Source organism: Protopterus annectens, chromosome 3.part1 (genome assembly GCF_019279795.1).
Source record: "Protopterus annectens isolate FY-2018-M chromosome 3.part1, PAN1.0, whole genome shotgun sequence".
NCBI classification, from domain to species: domain Eukaryota; kingdom Metazoa; phylum Chordata; order Ceratodontiformes; family Protopteridae; genus Protopterus; species Protopterus annectens.
The window spans coordinates 285,288,378-285,305,348 of NC_056732.1; positions in this window are offsets into that span (position 1 = coordinate 285,288,378).

The window sequence follows — 16,971 nt, forward strand, 5'->3', positions numbered from 1 at the left end:
CAGTTGTATTTCCTGTTTGCTGCCTATACGTTTGGGATCATCCCACTGATTTCCCAGGGGGACAGGTTGATAGGCAACAGATGTGGGCCACTTTACTGGACATTCTGGACATACCTGTACAGTTGTGGGAAATTATTCTGTATGCAGAGTACTACCACTGGCAGGATTCAAACCATGGCTGTGTGTGCTAAAAAAACAACAGTTCACATCTCAGTTGCATGTGCTATTCGGGTTTTGTTGTCTGCATTTTCCCTGTTTTCTGTCTATGTGTCTCTCAGTTGTACTACATGGACTCTGGGGATTACACCTGTCATATACAGGCATTCCTAAACATTCAATTTATGGTGCACGGTGTGGGTAACAGTGCTTAATGCAACAGTACTATTACATGATTGTGAATCTACATTACCATATGATACCAGATTATACACATGCAGTCCAGCAGTTAGACCTTTATTGTCAGGCTATTACACTTTTATTTACATACAAACGATATGAGACTCTTCCTGACATATTCTCTAGTGTATGCAGTACTTGCCTTGAACAATACAGGTTTTATACAGGCAATTCATTTGCTAATACTTTTAGTTTTATTTCCTATGACAGTAAATGCATGAGTATTACTGACCTGCCTCACGTTGCAACCTCGCCAGGCGACTGAGGTGGGCCTCTTGATTCGTGGCCCTTTCCATTGCAGCTGTGGGGGACATAAGAGGAATATTTAGCCATACCTATCCATGATATACCTGAGCTGGCAATTATTACACACATAGTCGGGTGATACTTACAACTGGAACATCTCCTGCCACTCTAGCCTCTTAGATCCACTCCTCTAAGAGGTCCCCCTTATGCTGCTTCAGGTCAGCATAGTGATGCCTGACCTGCTCACCAGTTTGGAGTATGCCAGTGACACTGGTGAGGTCACGGGCAAGACGGTCCCAGGCCTCCACCTTATATTGGGAGCCCTGGTACTGGCCCTGCAGCAGTCTCTGATCATGGTCTTTGACAAGGAGTCCTGCCATGACTTTGGACTCCTGGATGCACCAGCTGCACCCGAAAGTGCACACCTTCTCCCCTTAATGCCATTGTGCCTGCAAGGGGAAGCTACAACCAGTTATGAAATGTATTCCTACCTCTTGGATTTAAGTAGGGACAATCTCCTGCACTTTTCCATGACTGGCTGGTTTTGAAAAGGCTAGGCTATGGGCAAACCTGCTTACCTAGGGTTAGCATTGTTTAAAGGGGTATAACATTGGGCACATTGAGTTAGCTAGCCTACGCATTGCTTACACCTCCTAAGCTGGCCTGTGCAATGCTTAGCGTTGCCTACATTAGACTTTGCATTATAATTCCTTTTTGGCATTGAGTTATTATTCATTACACCTTATATATAGGTCTGGTATACATGATTCATGTGTATGTACACTGTATGGGGTCCTTGTGTTTTACTAGGCACTCCAACACTCTATTACAATTACACCTGACTTCTGGCCTTACTGCTGTACTCCGGTTCACATATTTATGTTATGTAGTGCGTTAAGGCACATGTGTCTGTATACTGATTCCTTTCACAGGTTCAGTTTGGTTTTACTATAGTGAAGACTTGTTTGCTGATACCTCATTTTTTTGTACTTCTGTGATGGTTTGGTGGTTAACTACTGTGACTATGGTGTATAGGGTCCTGGGTTTGAGACCTGGGTGTTTATTTTGTTGATGGGCAGAACAAGGGCCGTTGGATACAGAGTGATTAAGGCACTTTTGAGCATTTGTAAGTGGGTTTGTGCAACGGTAAGCACTGCTAAGCTGCCGTTACATCTGCTTGCAGAGAGTTAGCTTCAGAATTGCTTAACAAGTGTAGGCATTGCTTACCACCATGCAAATGGGCTTAAGCTTGCCTACTAGTACTTAAATATGCTTACTACTGCTTATTGGTGCTAGTCCTGCACAGAGAAATAGTAAATCCGGGGGCATGTAATCAGCTTCAACTGTAATGGTTTTGGTTGCATTTCTTTCATCTGCAAAACTATAAAAATATTTTCCTTATGACCAATACAGAAAACAGTCATAAAAAGAGTACAGAAAATGTATTTCTCTTTTTTACAGTAATATAATGATTTCAAATTTTTTATGCTTCTTATACATATTACAAACTAGTTAAGACAGAATTCTCTTGGCTTTCACTCTTGCCAGAAGATAGATTCAACCAGCCTTTCTACTCTTTGTTGTTGTTGCTGGCATTCTGTTTTTCCTCAGCTATAAGGAAGGCAATTTCTGTTTACCTGTATATCTATATATATATATATATATATATATATATATATACATTCATACATACATACACACACACACACATATATATATATATATATATATATATATATATATATATATATATATATATATGGTTCCCTATCAGAAGCTTGAAACACTATAAGCCTGAAAATCAAAATCCTGAAAACTATAGACTGAAAGTTCAAAATCCTGAAAGCCCAAAATCCTGAAACTCAAAATCCTGAAAACACAAATAATGCTAATATGTCACTATAAAGACACTAATATCTACCAACTGACCCTGACCCTAACCCTAACCCTAAGGTCCGTCACTATCGCACACTCACCTGACCCACGCCCTAACCCTAACTCACTTAAACCTCCCCTAACCCCAATATTTGTCACTATTGCATACATGCCTAACCTGCGCCCTAACCCTAACTCACTTAAACCGCCCCTAACCCTAACATAAAACCAATCAAGACATTTACCTGAACCCAACGCATGACCCAACACCACAGGGCTAACAATAGCAAAGCCACAATGACGTCAGTGTGTCCATTTTGTGTTTTCAGGATTTTGAGTTTCAGGATTTTGGGCTTTCAGGATTTTGAACTTTCAGTTTATTTTTTTCAGGATTTTGATTTTCAGGCTTATAGTGTTTCAGGCTTCTGATAGGGAACTATATATATATATATATATATATATATATATATATATATATATATATATATATTCCTGTCTAAGCAATAACTCTTTTGTTTTCCTTTTTATTTTATCTTACATATGAATAACTATATAAATTATACAATAATTCACCAATATTCCCTGTCATGCAAGGGATGAATATGTTTGAAAGATGCCTGGAAAGTTGTTTTCAAAACACTAGGCTGTGCATGTAACACTGTGTTCAGGTGGAACTTATTCAGAAACACAGCAATGTAGTACTTCATGGAAGTTTGCATTTTCTTTACTGTACAAATTACGTCTGATTTGATAGATAATGTAGAAGTAAAACAATATCTCTCAGTAAAGTCTGGACTAGCATTCTCTTGGCACAGCAACCCTCATCTCAAACGTCAGTCTAACTATGGTGTGGTATCTGAGACTTCTTCCATTTTGTATGTGCAGGTTGAAATACTTTTAAACAAAACAACTGTGTTAACCAACTTATTTACATTTTTATGGCCTGCACACAACTGGCTTCCTGTAAAGTAACTATTACATCATTTTATGCAAGAGCACTAAATTTTCACTATTTATCAATCCGCCACTAGTTTTGTGGTGTGAAGTCACCTTAACCAAACTATGTTTGCTAGCAGGGTTATTACAACAGCTATTGATATTATTGACAAATTTAGTTTAAACCAAAACAGCTTTGTTGCATTCTTTTTTCTTAAAGGAAACCAGTTACCTTTCCCTTCTATGCTTGATTAAAATGGACATATATGATTAATAATTGCTATTGGTAAAATTCATTGGTAAAAATTATCTTTTGTACCCTAACACTAGTATGCCTCATGTAGTACAACAGAATTATTTTTTAAGTTTTTATTTTGGGGTGGGGGGGGGGGGTGGAAGTAAATGTCACTATATGTGTTATTTTAAGTATTATGAAATCATGATTTGTATGAGGTGCTAGGGTGTGACGCACAACATTGGATGGGCAGGTATTACACTTCAGATTGCTGCAAATTTGACATTCACATGTTCCTGCAACAAGCTTGGGACAGCTGCAGTGTGCAGAGGTCAATCACTATCCACAGAACATCCATATCAGTCTGATGCGCTTTCATGTTGCTTTGGCCAGTAATTCATGATCAGCGAAAAAATGAAATTTGCTGATACATCTTGAGACACATTTGTGTACTACTATTATTCAATGAGATGAATGTAAATTTGCTTAATTTTCATGTAATATGTAAAGGCCCCACATTTTTACCAATTAGTTGAGCAGTGTCATATTAATTTGCCAGTAGCTGAGATAGGTGACAAATGCATTATGGAACCCAGACTTATTACAGTAAGGAAATATTTAAAATGTTTGTTACTGTGGTAGTATTTGCTGACTGTGCATAAATGTGCGCACATGCAGTAATTTACTACTGAAGTTCTGCAGTACTAAGGAAATTAACAGGCCTCTGTAGTGAACTGGAGATTTTTGGAGTGATGGTGATGAATAAAAAAATGGCAGTATTATGAGTACATGACAATGGCAGAGGGTAGGGAAAGGATGCTTTTTGTGACAAAAGTGATTGCATTCATGACCTGAATGAATTGTAAGTAATATTTTACAAGTTTATATGGATATATTGAGTTTTATCTATGATATTATGTGGTTTGTGTTAATTAACATTTTTATTTTATTTTATTTTAGTGTGGGTGGCAGGAAGACTTGGTTAGTGTTTTGTACTTTTAAAGCTGATTACATCAAAACAGTGTTGCCACATTTTCTGAATGTGCACATTTAGTAATTATAGAAAATACGGGATTAAAGCAGAGAAAGTATAATTTCAACCATGAGGAAAATCATGTCCTAATGTTAGCATTTATTACATATGGGAAACTTCATTTTGGTAAAGAGGGACCCAGACAAGCTGTGTGGAATAAGGCCTGGAATAAAGTAGTCGTTGAAATTAATGCAGTGAATGGAAGAATTTGAACACTGGGACAGTGCAAGACAAGGAGAAATGATATGGTAGCACATGCTAGAAACAAGGCCAGGCAAAATGCAGTTTCCCATAGCACTAATGTGGGACCTCTGGATCTTATTCAATAAACACCAGATGAGGAATACCTTCAGGAATAGTTAGAAGTGGTATCAACACTGCTCCATCTTATCAATATCTGCAGCAGCAGCCCCCATCTGCTCATGAAAGTTGGTTTAAAATCAGTAGCATACATTTATATAGAGAGAATTGAATGCTGACAGGTAATTATTTAATTAAACACATCACACTTAATTATTATTAGGTGAATCTTGTACATCAGCAAATAATGGAAATGAAAGCAGTGTGCATGGTAAGTGTCTGACTCAACCCCTTGTAAGCATACATTATTGTATGTTATTGCATTATTGTTAATGTTTGCAAATGTTTTTACAGGGTCAGCATCAGAAACAAACAGCTCAACTACACCAATAATGTGGATGATATGGGTAGCAGAATGGATGTTGATGTTGCTGTTGCTGGTGATGATAACATAGTTATATTTATGAGTCAGCCTGAGGAAAGTGATAGGCAGTCACAGCATTTAATGGCAGGATCTGTCAACTCACTACATGTTAGAAACTCTGCAGAAAGTGACAGATCACAAAGTCAAACACAAGCTGACATGCCACTCATGCTTGTAGAGGAGGAACACCCCTGCACCTCTACATCAGTATCTCCAAACCCAGGGGAATACTTTGAGGATAATGGCAGGCATTTGGAGGTAGCCATGTCTATAGTGTCACCTTTACAAGGGGGAGCTACATGCAGGAATTTCTTACAGCTACCCCAGGAAGCACATAAAGCATTGACTGCCCAACAGGAAATGTGCTGTGACATTGTTAGGGCTCAGAGCACTGTCAATGACAGTCAGCTGGAAATGGTCAGATTCCTTCAGGTTATGTGTGATGATTTCCAGCATTACTTGGAAATGGCAGAGAGTAGAGATAATGCTATGATCAAACCGATATGCAATATGATGGCACACCAAGCATCAGTGTCTGTCTCCATTTGTACATTAGTTAGGACATACCAGAGTCAAGCTGGAGTCAGTCTTGTAAGGGGTAGAGGGTGGGGTACTCTCCATACTCTTGGGAGGAGATCACATGATAATAGCATTGCTACTCAGGACAGTAATGTCAGTAGTCAAGGTGAATAAGTACAATATATTTTACACATACCATGTCAGCGATCATCTACACCCAGCAGAACCTCACATTCAAGGTCATGATCATGGTCACACAGTACTGCTAGATTAGTGAGAGCAGGATCACCTGCATCGATTATGTCATGACATCAGACCAACTCATCTTGCAGTTCTCATGGTAGTCCCTCTTCAAATCACTTGCACTATCACATAACCTATCTATAGGAGATGTGTATGATTCATTTGATCTTGAACTTCTGTGAATCAGCTTCAAAGTCACATCTGTTTGTTTAACTGGAATGGGGGTTGTGGGAGTTTGCAAATATATGCATTTTGCCCTTGTAAAGCTAATATTTACACCATCAATTAAAGATAGAAAAAAAAAATGCTACATGGACTCCTATTCCTACAGGTCGAACTTAATGTAACATAAAAGTAGTAATGCACAAAAATATTAGGAAAAATATATCATAAGCAAATGGAACATTAAAATGAGTATCCTGCCATGTAAACTTACACTGCTGTCACTTCACCCTCCTCACTGTACAAATGATGACAGTTTTTTTTATGTTTTTGAAGTGAGAAATTATTGTGTTTGACAGCATAAAAGTAATCTATTGTGCAGTACTGCAGAACAATTGAAGAAGAGATGGGATAATATAAAAACGCAGTATAATTAATTTTCCTTAAATCTGTAATACATAGACTCAGGAAGCATTTCACTTTTGACACCATTCATTACTTTTGTATAATTAATTAATCAGTAATCAGAACTTATTCATCAAAGCAGACAAAAATGTGATTTTTTTTATGATGTTTTACATCACTGAACAGAAGTCATTCAGCATTCAGACATGATTTAGGTAACAATAATATGGGTAACTTTTCCAAAGATGATGATGATAATAATAATAATAATAATAATAATAATAATAATAATAATAATACTAATAATAAAAATAATTTTGAAATGAGAGAGAGAGAGAGAGAGAGAGAGAGAGAGAATGCAAATGAATAGTGACAGCAGACCATGCACTACACAGAACAGCACACATATATCACTGCATGCATTGCGTATACTCTATGTGTTTTATTTACAATAACGGAAACACTAACTTGAATGTCATAGCCCATATTCATGGACTAGATGCCACCTCTTTGCTTGCGTAGCCACATGCCGTGCACTAGCCTGCTGCATGGGGTCCATTACTACTGCTGCCAGCTGGTTTGTCATCATTAGTAATAGTGGGACTAGAACTGGGAGATGCAGTGACAGCATAGGTCACTTCATCAGCAGTTCAGTACATGATCATGTTATGCAGAATGCAACATGCAGTAAACTTCCTGCATGCAATTGCTGGATCATACCCCAGACTAAGCAAGGCACCTGAAATGGTTCTTCAGGAGGCCAAAGATCCTCTCAATGGCAACACAAGTCTTGGACAAGGATGTGTTATAGATCTGCTCTACAGCTCCACTTGGATTTCTCACTTATACCATGAGCCAAGGGTACAGTGGATATCCAGCATCACATAAAAAAGAAGAGATGGAGTGAGATGGTGTGAGGTTTACAAAAAAGTATAGTATTCAGAAATGCATTTTAATGTGAAAACTACTTAAATATAATGCAAAAAAGTTATTTTTTCACTTACAAACAAGACAATCACTGGACATCCTACAATGCAGGAAGAGGTGGTAGAATAGGCTAGTGTGCCAGATGTGGGAATCATAGGCACTGCCAGGATGCTGGGCAGAGATGTTGTTGATGCAACCCATTGTATCACACACTACCTGGCAATTGATGGAATGGAAGCCATTTCTACTGTGCTACCATTCACCCTGTGAACCAGGACTGGCCATTATTCCAACATGGGTGCCATCTCTCACAGCAAGTACCTCAAGAAGATGTGCCAGCCCATAAAAGCCACACATAATCCTGGTTTATTCCTGTGGTGATACCAGGAAATACATATACTGAGTCACGAGTACATCCAGGAACTGCTGCAGTAGCCTTGAGGCAGAAGCCTGTGAGATCTCCAATGTGTTCCCAGTCTGTCTCTGGAGGATTCCCATAGCAAGTATAGTGAGGGGTATACATACCTTGGTGTCCACAAGGATAGGCAGTCCATGCTTTCATCCTGTGCCCCTATGGGGGTGAAACATACCCACTAAGACCATTAGAATGGCCATGGCCACTCTGAACCTATCAAGGATCTCCTGATTATTAAAGTTATAATGAATAATCCTTTGTTTATACGTTCACCTACTTGGCTGGCAAGTGCCACTGGATGCAAGCAGTTTTGGCTCAGCCAAGGCAAGCAACTCATACCTGGAAATAGCACAGCTACCAGCAAGTGAAAGCATTTACATTGACTGCAACTCTGATTAATTTGGCAAGGCTTCTCTTTATATAGCACATTTGTAACCAGCATGGCAAGGTGGGAGAATTTGATTATAAACTGTAAATGGTGTAAAACATACTTCATTACCATATGAAGATTTATGTCACTCTTCAGTTACATTTCATTACTTGTACATTTACATTAGCACATTCAAGGTCATTGCACATTTGCATAAATGGTCTCTATGAATCGCAGCTCAGCTGTCCTCATCCATGAACAGTACAGACAGCCTCGGCGCATTTGCAAAACTGACTATGAATACCGGCCAGTGTATGCCAGAAAAACTAATTCATAATGGGTTGAAGCATCTTGAATATACATTTTACTTCATATAAGATTTTTTGAAGAGCATGCTCATGTAATACTTTGAGAAAAGTATTAATTTCACTTTCTGTGGACACTACTTTTACCTGCACTTTTAGTTTACTTTCAAAATGGGGTAAAAAGGCAAGTGACACAATCTCCCTTGTCATCTGTAGCAGCTACAGATCTCTGTGAATATTGTTTTAGAGATCAAGCATAAGCTCTACTGTTTAAAAGTAGCATATTTCCTTCTCAGCCACATTTCAATAAGTATGGCCCATACCTGAATGATAAGGAGATTTGTTTCACTGGAGTCTATGGTTAATCTGGGCCTTGATGCATCATTCCTAACTGCTTGTTTTTATTAAATATCTGTCAATAATCTAACAGCTGAGTTGCACAGGCTGCAGCAGTGAGAATTTATGTTTTTTTTGGTTGTTGCGGTTTTAAGTTTGTCAGAAAACAAATAGAGATGCTGCTGCATCTGACCTTGTTTTATCCCTTGAGTACTCTCAAAATTACTAGAAAAGTCTACATTTATCTGAGGTCTGTTCAATCATTGTAGAAAAGGATTTCATACATTTTACTTGCAATTGGAGTTGGAAATAATGTATATGTCACAATGCAGAACAGAGAGACTGTGGTTTTCTGTCTGCAATTATTTCAATACATTGGTTTGGAAGTAGCAGACTTTTTATGGTTTCAGTTTAATTCCCACCAGCTTCCTATATTTTCTCAAGTGCAATATGTGGGGCACTTTGTGAGAGGGTAGCTGAATATTCTTTCAACATCATCCCAGAAACATCTTGGGATATTTAAAAATTCTGAACTATTTTACTTTAGCTAAACATTATACCTTTACATATCTTGTAATGTCTGAAGCAAACTGGTTTTCCATTCTGAAAACACAAGTTGCAGTTTCAATTTTAATGTTTTAATTTTTAAGAGTTCAGACTTTGAAACCTTATACTTTTGTCACCTGTTAAGACACTGACAATTCATCACTCGGTCTGTGAATATAATTACATTTATTACATGTATTTAACTATGCTGTCCAATGTCTTATATATTGAGATAAATAAATGTATGAACTACAATGAAGAGAAATAACGTGCTGTAAAATATTGTAATTAATTTGATTATGCAAATATTAAGAGAACATGTTCCGCATCATTCTTGGAGCAACATGTTGTATATTGAAATACCAGATAAATACCTCGTCTGCCTCATGAGACTTATATTTCAATCTTCTAGTCAGGTAAAGTCATTTCTTGTTATTAAGTGTGATGTGACTATTTAGGTATAGCCTGACATAATGTTTGTAAGATTTTTCATTAAGTCTTTTTCCTACTATGCAAAAGGCTGCAAAAAAGAACATATGTATAATGTTCATTTTTTAACTCATATTTTTTCTAGTTTTTATAGAAAATCAGTCTTCATGACTGCATGGCCCTTCCAGCCCCCAGAGAGTGAGAATCCTCTTTTTCAAAATGTCAGAATATCATTTGGTTCTTCAGAATGGTTTCCAGGTAAGATGCATTATCTTTGGTTTGTCCTGTGTCCATGCAGGTTTTCCAGGGTCCATTGACCTCCTTCTAAATATTATAAGCCATATTGATAGGTGAATTGATGATTCTGAAAGCTGCCCATAAATTTGCGAGCGTGTGTGTTTGTGTGAGTGAGTGAGTGAGTGAGTGTGTGTGTGTGTGTGTGTGTGTGTGTGTGTGTGTGTGTGTGTGTGTGTGTGAATCCTATGACAGACATGCATTCCATCTAAGACTTCTACTATTTGCTGTAAAGAACTCCAGCAACCATGGCTAACATAAAGATGCTTTAGAAAATGAGTGAATTAATCCTTCCAATCCAATGATACCCACTTCACCCTCCTCCAGAAAAATGAGGATCTATTTCTTCAAAGTTCCAGAGCACTGTGAATTTATATGTGAAGTGACATTAATTTTATTTTTAGGGTAATTCAAAATTCAAGTAAGCCCATTCTGATTCCATGTATTGCTTGTACAAAGATTAATTGCAAAATGAACATAGATTGTTTTAGATACATATTTCCCCTTGCATATTTACCAGAAACTTGTGTTTAATAATCATTTATATATGCTTCTAAGTTTGAAAAATGGAGCATACAGAGGTTTAAATGATTGTATTTGGAACATGTAAGCAGATCAGTAATGGAGTATAGATCATGATATCTACCTATATACATACAGTATATACTCTCTCTCTCTCTCTCTCTCTCTCTTTATATATATATATATATATATATATATATATATACATGGATTCACTTTAGAAGCTCGAAATACTGAAATATCGAAATTCAGTATTTCGAGCCGATAAAGTAGAATCCTGAAAACAACGAAAACTCAGAAGCTCGAAATTTAAAACCTTGTACACTGGAGATTTTGAATTAGCGCTGCAGGTGTTTCGCTGTGGTTGTGGATTCAGGTAAGTGTTTATTTGTTAAGGGTTTTGGGTAGGGGCTGTGACGTGTGTTAGTGTGTTTTGTTGCTGTGATGTGTGTGCGCGAGGAGAATGCAGCTTGTGTGGTGGTGTTTTCTGTGTGTTTGTATGTAGTGTGACCTCAGAGATAGAATATTTAAGTAGGGGGGGTGTTGGGGGTCCAGTGGGGCTTGCCCCCCTGCTTTTATGTAGTAGAGAGCTTGCTTTGTGTGTGGGGGGGAAGGTGTGTATGTGTGTGTGTGTGTGTGTGTGTGTGTGTGTGTGTGTGTGTGTGTGTGTGTGGATTAGAAGCACTAATTCAAAATCTCCTGTGTGCGCAATTTGGAATTTTGCACTTCTGAGTTTTCATTGTTTTAAGGTTTCGACTTTATAGCCTCGAAATACTGAATTTCGATATTTCAGAATTTCGAGGATATAAAGCGAATCCCTATAGATATATATATATATATATATGTATACATATATATACATATACATAGACACACACACACACACACACACACACACACACACACACACACACTTGCAGATATGAAAAAAAAACAGATCCTTGCACTTTGTTGCAATAGTTTTCAGGCCTTAGGGGTAAAATGTCTCTCACCCTTAAGAAGAAAACATTAAAGCACCAGGGAAAACTGGTACTTTACAAGCATCAAAATTGCTGGTAGACCCTCCTTAAAATGAAAAAGAAAGAACCACAAGCTGTAGCCAATCTCATTTTAGACTTTAAAGTAATTAAGCACTTATAACTTATTTAGAAATTGATACTTCTTTATTGAAATATAGAACATATTAAATAGATGAGCAGTTTCTCCCTTAACAATGCTTCATGAGATGCACTTTTCCTTATAGTGGTCGTGCTGTGAAATAAAAGAATGAGTCATGCATGTGCTTACGTTCTACAGTTTATACTCCTCCCTGATCTAAATATAAAACTACATGCTACCCTACTGCCTGTGGTCTGGAACTCACAAACTTTGAGTCTGTCTCACTTCTAAGATAAGCCTGCTATGTGCTGCTCTAGAGAAGCTATCCATGTCTCACATCTAACATCTTACTCTCCCTATCCCCTTCTCTCTTTCGCACTGTCGCTGGTAGCAAGCAATCTTTATTAATATTAATTTCTAGGAAAATAATCCCTTGCTTCACTATGACTGAATACCTGTCCTGTAGAAGTGAATTGAAACACTGTAAAAATGCACAATCAATACCCCCTAGGTATCATAGAAACCCATTTCTGTTCGCTACAATCTTCCCCACTTGCTGTCACGGATGTACCTTGCCATACTTATCTGGCTAGCAGTGTCATTTATCTTAATCGTATGACAGGCTCATGCTTTGTTACATAATTAATTAATTTAATTTTTGTTCACCTTTTCTTTGCTTAGTTTACATCACCATGATCTGGCCACAGCACTCACCATGATCTGGCCACAGCATTCAGAAACAGTGCAGCATTTCATGCCTGTGGACATATGGCCATCACTGGATGGCAAAAAAGATGTTTCAATGTCAAAAATCCAAGACGATGGACCCTTCACCACAGCCATGAACAAAATACCTAAGTTCTACCTAAGGAGCAGAATCCACAAACAAGGATAGGGGAGGGGGGAGGAGGGATGAACAAATAGGGAGGCAACTGCACCCGCTGCACAATTAGGCCAGAAATAGTTTAAGCCAACAGACATGTTCGCAACTTTAACCACTACTGTTACTAATAAAATAAATCTTTGTAAACCTTGGGGATCATATATTGCACCCACTGCTAGAGAAATGACACCCACAAAATGGTGCTAAAACTGCTTTCAAAGCCTACATTCTGTCCAACCCTAAAACACCTTAGCAAGGTCCCAGCAAAACTTGCAACCATCTAGAAACAAAACACTGTATCTAGACAGCCTTTTCAGCCAGACCCAATTACTGTAACTCCATTAATTCATTCTCAGCTTTCTTGAACCTCTTACTACCTGTTAAAACATTACGTAATACCACCAGCTTCATTTTTAAACAGCCCCACACCTGAGAAATATAATTATTATTGCCATCTAAACCTATCAGAAATTTCACTTAAAATGCCATTGCTGTTTTTCTTGTCTTGCTAACAAACACAAGCAGAATTCAGAGAATAACAACTTGAAATTTACTGGTAATATTTCATTACTGCATTAATTGATTAATATATATTTATATACAACTCTGTCAACATCTCCCCCATTCCTCTTTATGTTAAAGAATTTAAATGCTAATTTTAACTTCCAAAATTTCCATCATACCTCATGGGACTTATCCTGTCCTTCATGCTATGACTAAATCCATTCAAGGTGAAATGTAATGCACTGTTTAGTCTGCCAGTTCAATGGAAAAGAGGTTTGCATGCTTTGCTTTCTGAAATATGTTTACCCAGCCCATGATCTCGACCCCCCCATCCCCCATCTAGGCCAGCCCCTTCCAGGGCTTGACCAGTGCTTTGATCTTCCTTTATAGTCATACTAGATCCCTGAGCCTTACTGTCAGCCATCTGAAGATAAAGACAGCCCATGACAATGCATTTTGACACCAAACTCCCTGTACAGCTATTTGAAAAATTCACCTTGTTATAGCTAGTTAGTTTTCTTTAAGCTTAGCTTTTCCTTGCATTTTCTCTAACAAATGGATCTCCTTCACTAGAATGACAAGTAGTCCCGAAGTTTGTTACAGTATTTATCTCCTATCACAAAAACATCTTAATTCATCCACAACATGGAAGTGCCTTTTGCTTTCCTTGATAAAAGAATGTCATGTAGCTTCATCCTTTTGTAGGTTATATTATATTGGTTAAATTTACATTTTGCATAATCACTTTTTTTGTAGTTGTTAGATATTAGCAAACACTCGTCTGATACAGCAAAACCTCTCAAATGGTAGATTTTTGCAGAATGTCTCGATTTTTGACTCAATTGTTTGGTCTATTCCTTATAAAATTTATCATTTTCTGGCAAGCCATTGAAGACTGAAGTCACTAAATAATCACAGACATTTGAGTTTCGGACTTCATAGCCTTCATAAAATGCATGTTAATGCAAAACCTGTTATTCTACCATCTTTTTAAGCTTATAAGAGCAATATTTAAAGTTTGTCCTTACTTTTGGGCCTTTGTCCCCCATTAATTTTGCCTTTGTCCAGATTTCTTGTGTGTGAAGTTGAGAGACATAGATACATCTATTGTATTTCAGGCTAATAAGTATACAAACAATATTTCTGTATCATCTAATACCACAAGCAAATTTACAGAAATATACATTAGTGAGGTTGTATCTGCTCCTCACCCCATGTGAGAGGGGACCCTGCCGCATATACCAGCTAAATGTACACACATTAGTGTACAAAAGGAAAAACTCCAGGTTATTGGAATATGCGTTCAGTGAATTTGTTTTATCATTACTGGGACTCACAGAAAGAGCACTTGACCTGAACAGCTGAAATGTTATTTGTATTTCTGTTGTGTTTCAGTCCCCTTCCACTACTGCTAGGTGTATTGGATAGTTAATATGAATGCTGTTTTACATTAAACAAAGTCTCATTTTCTGATACCCTTCGTAATTCAGATTAAGGTACAGGAGGCACAATTAGCTTTAAGATTATATGATAAATAGAATAATGGATACCCCCCCTCTGCCCTGACCTTTGATATCTTTTCTTGCAGGGGATGCAAGCAATACAAAGGCTGCCACTTTATGTGATTCCCTATTAGAAGACCGAAGACACATTCTTTCAAATGCATCTTGGTCAAAATCAAAAGCCTGAAACGGCAAAATATCGAAGCGGCTTTAAAGCAAATTCTTTTCCTGGGAAAGAATTTGCTTGGCCGCTTCGTTACTTTGCTGTTTTCGGTACTGTAGTGCGGTCTCGGAGTTGGTATATTTAAGTAGGGAGGGGATGTGGTGGGCACAGCCCCCCACATTGGGGGGTGTGGGGGGCAAAAAAAATCGCTGTTCTGACAGTTCGAAATTGTAAGCTTTCGTTTACATAGGGTCGATTAATCACCGTTCGCTTTTTTAAGCGTTCGATGATCTAATATAGACCCCTTTATGTTTGTTTAGATTTAAAACAGGTGTCACCTTTTGAGGGCAAAACTGCCCTTCTTGCATGATTTTGTTCCTGTGTATACAAAATTAGAGATGTGATTACTCATGCTGAACAATTTGTGTGCACACATATATGTATACATTTTTGAAGAAGCACACATCTGTCTAGATACCTAAATCCAGGGTGATTACAATCATATAAGAACTACTGAGCTAAGAACCCTGCATATCTTCTACATTTTCCATACCGTGCTTCAGTAGCTACCTATAAACTGGATACTTACTGGGTTATGCTTCAAGGAGATTAATAATTACAAGCAGTTTATAACCTTTAAAGAAGAAGTCATGTTAATAAAGGGGCAGAAGATGGTACCATTTTAGAATCCATCATAGTTGCTCGACTCTTTTCTTGATACTTTGTGACTCCCATTCATTCATGGAAATGAGTCAGTCGTTCTCAGACTAGATGCCTAAATTATGAATATGGAGAGAATATAAATTCTTCTTTAAAGGGCAGCTGCACTGGTAAGAGAGACATTTATGTGGATTCCAGACACTGTTATACTGGAACTAGTGATAAAAGGTAATCCCCACCAGAGAAAAATCTTTCACATAACTATGTCAACTTATGGGTCTTCTATGAGCTGATGCTGCTGCCTCCTATTGTTAATAAAAACACAGCTGGCATTATCTTCAGCAGGATACTATCTTATGATTCAGACTTCAGAACAGTTTGTATCATGTATGATGCTAACCGATCATAAATAGTTTGCCACCTGGGGGTATGAAACCATTATAAAAATCTTAATATTATCCATGAGGCAAAACAAGCAGACAAGTAAAATAGATTTCAGCTGTTAGATGTTTGGTAAAAATCAAAAAGATAATACTCTGGTCTGATATTTATCCATTCATTAGATAAAGTACTGCTATATTATATATATTTTTGTCTGACTCTCTCTCTCTCTCTTTCTCTCTCTATGTGTATATATATATATATATATATATATATATATATATATATATATATATATATATATACTTATATATTTCTAGCAACTGTTGCACAAAAGGACATCACAACAAAATGGTGCACGTAGAAGTAAATATATAACTCAACAAAAACACACTCCGGTACCACCAAAATATAGAAGCAGAATCCTTTATTAGCAGATCACCATTAATAAAGGATTCTGCCTCTAAATTTTGGTGGTGCTGGAGCATGTTTTTGCTGGAATACTTCTGTCTAATTAATATGTTGGTCAGCCAAAAAAAAAGACATGAAAAAAAATTAACCATAACTCATTAGCAAAATATACCAAAAAAAACCCCAAACAAACTAAGGATTTCTTTCACAGGATGGAAGCTCCCTTGCACCCCCATACCCCTCTTACTTAAATATTCCAACACTGAGATTGTGCAGTACTGCAGAAAGGGCACATTTCCCATCCACAGCATTACAGCGACTTCACAGCACCAATCCTGACCAGCTCTTCTGTCATTCAAAGAAAAACAACTAAAAAGGTGTCGACCAAACATCACTTGACCACTTTAAATGAACCCCCGTATCCATCCATCTATGTATCTACCTATCTATT